Here is an 8,863-nt window from a genome sequence, read left to right as displayed (position 1 = left end):
TTCTTCTTTTTTTAAAAAAAAAAAAAATTGAACCCATTAGCTCAATTTGGGTAGATGGCAGCATAGGCTGAACATAGAGGGAAGTATGTTTTTGGCTAACAATGTAAGAAATTTAGATGCCGTTTTGACAATGCCGGGAAAAAAACTAAATGGTGTTTCTTGATTTATTGAGGTCGAAAACTTTTGGCGTGTTATGATCAAAGGATTGCCCTTAAATGCAAATTGGAGAAAAGAGCCTTCGTTGGGGACACCAATTGAAGAATGCCGTTTCCAGTAAGGTCTTTATAAAGATTGATTTGATGTTGCCTTTGTTGCACATACCTCTTGCGGTCTGTTTCCTGTGGACAAGAATCTCCTTTACATCCTTTGGTAAATTTAGCATGTCAGGGTCCTTTTCCAAGTGAAAGCAAATCCATATTGATTCATTGGGTAGGATTTTCTTTGACTTGGCGTCTTCGACGATGAACTCTCTCTCTTTCTCTCTCATTATTCAATTTTTTCAAATGTTCCTACAATCAAAATATACATGAATTAAAATTCTAGAAACAATAGCCCATCCCCCACCTGACAGTAGTGAAGCTATATATAGGCTGGGCGTGGGCAGTTATCCATGCTAACAACAAAATTTTTATTTATTTTACATATTTTTATATAAATTTCTTACCACTGTTTACTTATTTATATATGTTGTTCTCCTTAAAAAACAGAATTTATATAACAATGCCTTATAGCCAAAAATTCTGCCTCTGAATAACTTTTTGCTACCCATCTTCTTGCTGGGCCAAGATTTGAGATTTTTGTTGGCCAATTACATGGGAAGATGAATCAGACCTGAAACAGTGAAAAAATGCAAAATCTTCTTCCTAGATTTTGCTAGGTAAGACCTTAATGCATTCTTTAATTTGGGTTGTTAAAGACAGTAACACATGTATCGCACAATCATTTGTGGTCAAAACCGCCCACCGCTTCTCTCTGACATCTTTGATTATTGAGATGATGATCAAATTCAAGTTGGTCTTCATCAAGGGCCCATGCATGTTCCTGTGGGGCTTCAAATCCTCTGTGAGCTGTGGCAGATCCAACCCTCTGACAACTCCATCAAATGGGCACATTACGTCCATATCTGTTTCAATAACGTACGTCGCCGCGCGTGGCCCGCAGAAAAAGGATCACGGAAGGTACGTTCAAGCTATTACTCATAAAATGTCTTCATCATGGCTGTCGAGCTGCTGCCAATTGCTGAAAGATAACAAAAACACTTAGATATGGACTTCACGGTTGCCAAGTAGCTCAACGATTATCCTGTCCACGGTACAAAAACACAAACTGTGGTTTTTTTTTAAATCTACAACTTGGGTACTTGGGTGATTGAAGCAAAGGAACTGGCCGCTGTGAATATGGAATTGGTCACGATCTCATCGATATCCTTCTCAGTAAGCACCAGGTGACTACGCACGATTGCAAGAAATGGGGAGCTTGCATCATTCATCAAGAGACAGACCGGCGATGGCAGCCGAAAAATTCTTCCCGGCAACAATGGGATGCATCAAATTAGTTAACCGGTTCAGAAAACATGATCGGAGATAAGCCAATGTTGTAAAAGTCATCTTGAATAGGCTAACTGGAGTCGAATGTGTGGCAGCCATCAATCGAATTCATTTGACGGTTTATAGAACAATCCGCATAGCTCTCATATTCACGATTCAACTCCGGCGCGTTCTGATTCAACCATCTCCTGCTTTTGATTCGGTAAATTGAGTCCAGGATTCTGAATCTTGAAAGCGGATACAATGATGGGTTGAGTCTGACTCAACCGTATCCGACCCGCTTGCAGGACCCGATCGAGAGTCCTTCGATGCCGAAAGCCCTAACGCCTAAGAGTACGAGAGGCGGGTGGCCGTATCTTCCCTCCTTCTCCGCGGCAGCGGTAGCTGTCGTCGTCTATCTCCGATGACCGGTAAACGTTCATTCCATATGATGTCTGTATCTACTTTATAAGAAAAATATCAACATGTGATCTTTTTCTTCTGTTATGGGTGTTTTGGCTGCGCACTCACTTAGTTTGTGGATGATTTTAACCACAAAGGAGTAATGCTTTTCATGTAATGCCGATCGGTTCTGATTTGCTGCCTTTTCTGAGATCGTATCTGCTGCTGGTTCTTTTTTGTTTAATTTCCATGGAGTCAGGTTTCACTTTATTATTTTTTTTTTTTTTGTTCTCCATTTTTGGTGGACTTTGAAGACATATATATATATATATACATATATATATATATATATATATATATATATATAGATAGATAGATATAGTGAGAGTGAGAGAGAGAGAAAAATTGGTAGAATTATATTTAATTTTTTTTTTTTTTGCAATCTAATCTGATTGATATGGTCTTAAGAATATGTTGATGCAAAACATATATTAAGTTGATCATTTATTGGACTTTAATAGTTTTTTTTATAATAAGAAAAAAAATAAAAATTTAATGGACCACATAGCATCAACATTTTGATAATAAAAAAAAATCACATTTTTTATAAAAACAACTTGAATCAAACCATGTCTTATATGAAAATAGTTTTTATAAATATATTAAGATGTTCATATTTTATTTACAATAAATTTTTAACAAAAATTAAAGGGTCTGGTTTCTATCCCTGTCCCAATTGTCTGGTTTCTGCCAAAAAAAATTTTCTCTCTCTCCCTGTATATATATAATTATATATATATATATATATATATATATATATATATATATATATATATATATATATATATATATATATGAGATGGTTCCTAAGGGTTTGACAGAGAGAGAGAGAGAGGGAGAGAGATTGGCAGGTGTCAAACCCTTAGGAACCATCTCAGCCATACATACATACATATATATATATATATATATATGGCTGAGTATGTATGTATATATATATTTGCACAGAAGTCGTTTTTGAGTTCTTGTGGGACTCGGGAAGTTTGTTTTACTCTAGAAAATCTTGAGAAGTTAAAAAGCAAAAAGTAAAAGATTTTGATTTTTCATCTATTTTCTTACAAAAAAACATTGATAGAAATTTAAATTAATTAATAAATAGTTAATAGAAACCTCGAACTTTAAAGCTAACTTTTATAAGCCAAATACTACTTTGTAATTTATCTTTGCAAAAAATGTAGTTTTACACATCACACTGCAAAGTGCAAACCATCGATTAATCTGTCCACATTAATCATAATCAGTCCACATAGTCATCATATATACTCAATTGACAATATATATATATATATATATATATATAGACATGTCATCTGCTTGGAGGAAAATGCCTTACAAAGATGGATTCAGTGGCATAACCATGGATTTCAATGCATGAAATTTTTTGTCGCTTACAAATGAGATTCTACTGTCACTTGCCATTTTCATGTGGAAGAACATGTTTTTATTTGTAAATCCATGTAGATGATTGTTTGCGCTTTGACGGCTAAATTGTGTTCCTTAACTACAGACGTTTCTATTGTGATGACAATCGACCAATCATGGCAATCTATCTTCACACTTTTAGCCATTTCTTCTAAAATGTGATTCCTATTACCTCTTTTACAAAACTCATGCTTCTCATACAAAGTTTTTCTTATAAATATTTCAGAAAGACTACTCAAGGATTTTATTACTTGGATGAATTAGATTGCTACAAGCATATCCAACCATTTCCAAACAAGCTTTTGATAGCTAGATTTTAGAGCATGTTGAGTTTGTTCAAAAGAAGGCATCATAAGATATTTGTGCTTGTGAACTGTAACTGCATCAAGAGTCTATACATTTAAGGGCTTGCAATATATAGACTCTCGTATTCTCAATGAGTTTTGACAAGTTCAATGGAGCATGCTTCATGCCATATGAAATATTCTTGGCTGAATTAGATAGTTAACTGTGTCTTTGCTTTGTAGTTTGTGCTCATAAATCAGTTGATTTCGGTACCATCATTTTGTCAGCTCAGACCTGATCAACATGTACACGCAAGGAAGAAAATCCAAAAGGGCAAGGACACAGACATTACTGGTTTTGAGAAACAGTTGCCAGCTTAAAAACTGAGGAAGCATGTTGACTTTCTCCAAGGTTTTGCTGTTTTAGGTGTTTTCTTTTGTTTCTTTCTACCTCTTATCTGGTTTTCAGGCGTTCGTTAATATGAAGAATTGAATCATGAGCTGAAAGTTGACTTGAAAGAACTTTACATTAATTCTGCAATGTAAAAGCATTTATCTCCACTCACTCTGAAGTCAGGTTTTGACAGCATTAGCACTAAAAACTTCCACAGCTTATGCAGCCAAATGGGTGTGTCTGTTGCAATTCATGTTCCTTGCAGACTAGTGAAGACTTTGCAAAAACCATGTGTCTCTTGTGCAAGATGTGGAAAGAAATTCAGGGAGAAGATTAGTAACTCCAATTTTTACCTGGCTCAGAAACAGTATTCTGGCAGCATAAATTGTCAGCTAATAGCTAATGCATAAAAAGTCTCCAAATATGATAAATGTTTTATGACTGTTGTTCTATAAAAGTCAGCCTGGCTATTGGACGAATGCCTGTGAATGACCCTCTACATGTGGTGTGCATCCTTATCTCATGGGAGTCATTGTCTTAATTTGGTATCTAACATCTTGAAAATATGTTAATAGAAAGAACTTTTACATCATATCTTGAGACATTTTAGTTTGTTATTTTGCAGTGTGAACTTTTAAATTTTACAAAAATAATTGTTGCCCACAATCTGCTACACTCTTTCCTTGCATAAGAGAACATTGTTTGCTCTTCTTGAGGCCATGAAAGCAATGTGAGTAATCTATGTTGCTGATCCATAAAGCAACCATGCACATAAACCTGAAGAATGTTCCAGTGGTACTGGTGATATAAGAATGTTGTTTGTTAACTTTGCCTGTGTAACCAGATACAGAGTTCAGTGTATTGCTGGATGAATTTTTAAAGTTCTGATCCCACTTCTTACTCACTCTAACTACATTATTCTGCACTGTTCTTTAGTTTCTATTGAAGTGTTAAAAGTGCATCGTAGTGGATTCCTTATAGACATTCAGAAAGTTGTATCTTCTTTAAGGACAATTTTCTGAGCAGCTATGAGGATCAAACATGGGCTTCTGACAGTTTGCTATCCTAAAGCAAACGTTCAAGCATAAGCAAGTACAGCAAGTAGCAGGATGTATAAAGAAATTATTTGAGTTTTGATCTCTTTGAAAAGCCCTGTTTGAGCTTCCATACTCGAATGTTCTTGATGCAGGAATTCACAAAGAAAGAGCCCTCTCATACTTTTGTGAGTGCTCAGGATATTAGAGAATGACTGTCGAAGAAATGAGAGAAGGCCATTTGGTCATGTTTAGACCATGTTTAGATGCACCTAGGGTGATTGCATGGAATGAGAATGTCACAAAGTTGGCATGGATAATTCAGTTTCACAAAGCATAAAAAGATAGGTTCTTCTTGAGCTGGTATCATGTCACAATAGTAGTCAGGTCATGGGGTATGGATAGTCGAACCTTTTTTTTCAACCTGTTTAGTTTCATTAGTAACAGTTTTGTTGTCTCCAGTATATGTCTCACAGTTCTCCCTTCCATGCCAGCATAACCTAACAAAAGCTTTGCCAATGATAAATTGCAATATTTTGACTTCTTTCTTTCATTTACTTCACATAATTCATTACTTGATTATAGGCTGTCATTCTAATGCAAGCATAAGGATTCTGAGGCTACCTACGCAAAGGTCAGCAGTTGTTCCAGCCTTGCAGCCAAACTCTGACATCAATACGTGAGCCTATCTTGGAGGATGTAGTATATCCTACAGAGATTGGAGGAAGGAGAATAGGATTGACTTGATGGTTTAAAAATAATGAAGGTAATGTCATCACCCACTAACTCAAGTTTCATTTTTCTTACTGTTAAGATTTCTGACTGACGTTTCTAGATATGTGCTGCATCTAATGTTGACCTCTTTTGTAACATCAAACTTTAGATTTACTTAGAAGTTAGAACCAAATGAATGAAATAATACAAAATACAAGTTGGGGGTGTTTGCTGGAGTTTACACGTAGCTTTCTGAAAAAACTTATGTTTTTTAGTATTCCATCACAGTCTTCTTAGTCATGGTTGTTGGAGAAGATGATTTCCCTTTCAACCCGATCTGATTCCTTTTACTGTCCATTTATAAAAAAATTATTGTTCCCTTTGTTGCCTGTTTCCTTTCTCCTGTTTGGTTTATCAACAATAAGAATTTGATAGACCAACTTAGGAATTGTTAATGAGACATAGATAGGAGATGATAATATTTTCCTTTTTCTACAGTTCCGATCACTTGGTCAACTTTCCTTATTGTCAGTTGTACAGAAATTTATATTTTGAGATATGGTCTTCAAGAATGTGAATGTGTAGTTTCTCCATTTCAATTCATGTCAAGAAGGATCTTGTTTCATTGCTGATTTGTCAATGAGAAGGCCTTGAAATTAATTTCCTTTCATGCATCTTAATGATGTCAAAACCCTGAACTCTTCTTACTGGTTTTAAGTCTCCAGCATAGAGTGTCTTTACTCTCCAGTAGAAATCACCTCTTTCACATCTTATTGATCCTTTATGACCAAGTCTCATATGCATGATGTGTACTCTTTGTTTTGACGAAAGCATGTTTCGGGTCATTGCTATCTCCAACATATTAAATCTTCTACAGATGACAATGTCATGTTTTTACTTTTTACATCCAAATATTTGAAAGTGCATTTGCTAATGAAATGGCCATGCTGAGAGCATCTGTTAAGATTGTTCAAATTACATTTTGTGTTCCTTTCCAATATAGTGCTCTGTGTGTCTGAAATTGAAATTCCTATGTGGGGCACAGATATGTGGAGGTCAGGTGGACGAAGCTTCTCAGATGCTATAGTAGGACCATCCATCACAAAGGATAGGATATGTGGTTTTGTTTGATGGAACGTGGGCATAATATTGTCATTTGATTTTTTCATTGTAAACTGAATTGCAGCTGATACAAAACTGTGACATGGAATTTCGGCTGCCCGATATTAGAAGAGGAATCTTCCAAGGTAACAGTACTCTCTTGGACAAGATTTTATATGCCCTCTCTCTCTCTCTCTCTCTCTCTCGCACGCGCTCTCTCTCTCTCTCTCGCTTTCCTTTTAAAAGCAAATATTATACTCACTCATGTTGAACATATCTTGTTTACTGTGATACTAGAGTGACCCAAAAATTGCTGCATACTTATTCTTTTAAACTGGTTTCTTTTCTCCACAAAGAATGATCCAGAATTTCGCGATCAATGGGGAGTTGCTTTCATGTTCAAGAAAGACTTATTGGTTTGGGTTTGGTTTGCAGGTGCAGACCAATCTGAATCTCTGAAAGTTCTTTTGTCATTAGTCTTTGTGCGCCCCTTGTATGAATGTCCAAAATAATTCTGTCAACTGTTTCGAGCATAATCATCGTGTCGTAAAGTGGCTAGATAGTTTAGCTATTATTATACAAGTAGGTTTTCATTTGGACATGTTAAACAACTGGCACCTAATGTTCCGTGTTTGAGTGTTCTGCGTGATGTTTCTTATCCATATTGACTTGCTTTGGCAGGTGAAGACAAAGGCGGCGAATGGTGGACGCAGACATGGCAGTGATGATAGTATTATGGTGGAAATTAGGAAAATATTGCAAGAAGATACTTTTCTACATGTTCATATGAAGGGAAAATGCAAGGGGCATTCCCTATGAATTTTGCTACCTGCATGATCTAGAAAAGTTTATACTTGTGTCAGTGTATGAATGTTTATTAATTTAGAGAGACTTTCGAATTTTTAAATCAAATTTAGAAAAAGGCTTTGGAGTTTTTAAATCTGTCAACATGTATCGAGGTTCCTGTACATGCTTTCTCTGTACCTTAGGTTGCCCTTTCTGTTCATTTATGATTAAGAATGATGTAGCAGATCAATGAGAATGTATGTTCATGAGGATTACTTTTTTCTACATCATGTTGCTTCTTTCAAACCATTGGCGACTAATGCAGATTGAAGTTTGTTATTCCAACATCTCGAATATTCGATTACAAATGTAAGTTTGAATTAAAGGTAATCATTAGGAACTGAGTAATTGGCCTTCATATGAAAATTTGTTCTACGTCATGAACAATTTTTCAAAGTGGTATAAACTGTCCTCACCCAAGGGTCAAGTGTACGACGATTGATGCCAAATAACTAGCATTCCAGATTAAAATCTACCACGTTGACTCTAATTCTCAGTGCTGTTCACATCCTTTTCTATCAGCCCGTGCCTGCTGCTGATTATGCGATCCTTGAAAATTCCGTTTTTTTCAACCGCTTTAAACGTTTTGGTTTTTTTTTTACATAAGAAATGGCAAATAAGCCAATATTATGTACTGACTATTTTTAATAAGCATTATTTGTTATTTAAGTGAACAAATTGATACGGGTCCAATAGTTATAATGATAAGTTCCAAGTGAATTCAGATGTCGTTGCAATCAGTTAACCAATTTAGACAAGCAACTTTTCCCTTTATTGCTATATTCAATGCTTCCATGGCATTCAATTGGTTAACTGTTGCAGGCAACAAGTTATTTTTGTTTCTCGTCTCTGAATTTATCTCTCTTGAGAGAGAGAGCAAACAAAAAAGAGGAAACGAGTCAAGGTATTACTTGCTATAACTTGATTTTCCTTGATGTGATTTATCTTCAGGGTGGGAAGAATGAAACTTCCAAAGATGTTCTAGAGCTGCAAAAAGAATTGCAGGCACTAAAAGCTTGTGGCTCTTCCTCTGCCCCTCTCTCTCACGGTGAAAAGAATGAAACTTCCCAAACATGTTCA

The 8,863-nt window shown here is 35.7% G+C and overlaps 1 long non-coding RNA gene across 6 annotated transcripts; it reads left to right on the top strand.

Moving 5' to 3' along the window:
* The first annotated feature begins 1,111 nt into the window (after positions 1-1,111).
* On the top strand, positions 1,112-8,008 carry LOC116263839 (uncharacterized). Of its 6 annotated transcripts, none has more exons than XR_004174702.2 (6): positions 1,121-1,749; positions 1,835-1,957; positions 3,938-4,106; positions 5,708-5,888; positions 6,882-7,083; positions 7,619-8,008. It is a non-coding gene; the product is annotated as an uncharacterized LOC116263839 (long non-coding RNA). The 6 variants fall into 6 exon arrangements; XR_004174704.2 differs by having other exon boundaries at positions 1,125-1,957; positions 6,882-6,922; positions 7,023-7,083; XR_004174706.2 differs by having other exon boundaries at positions 1,112-1,957; positions 3,938-4,121.
* Positions 8,009-8,863: the final 855 nt, after the last annotated feature.

The sequence above is a fragment of the Nymphaea colorata genome, chromosome 11 (genome assembly GCF_008831285.2).
Source record: "Nymphaea colorata isolate Beijing-Zhang1983 chromosome 11, ASM883128v2, whole genome shotgun sequence".
NCBI classification, from domain to species: Eukaryota; Viridiplantae; Streptophyta; class Magnoliopsida; order Nymphaeales; family Nymphaeaceae; genus Nymphaea; species Nymphaea colorata.
This window is presented reverse-complemented; position numbering and strand designations above follow the sequence as displayed.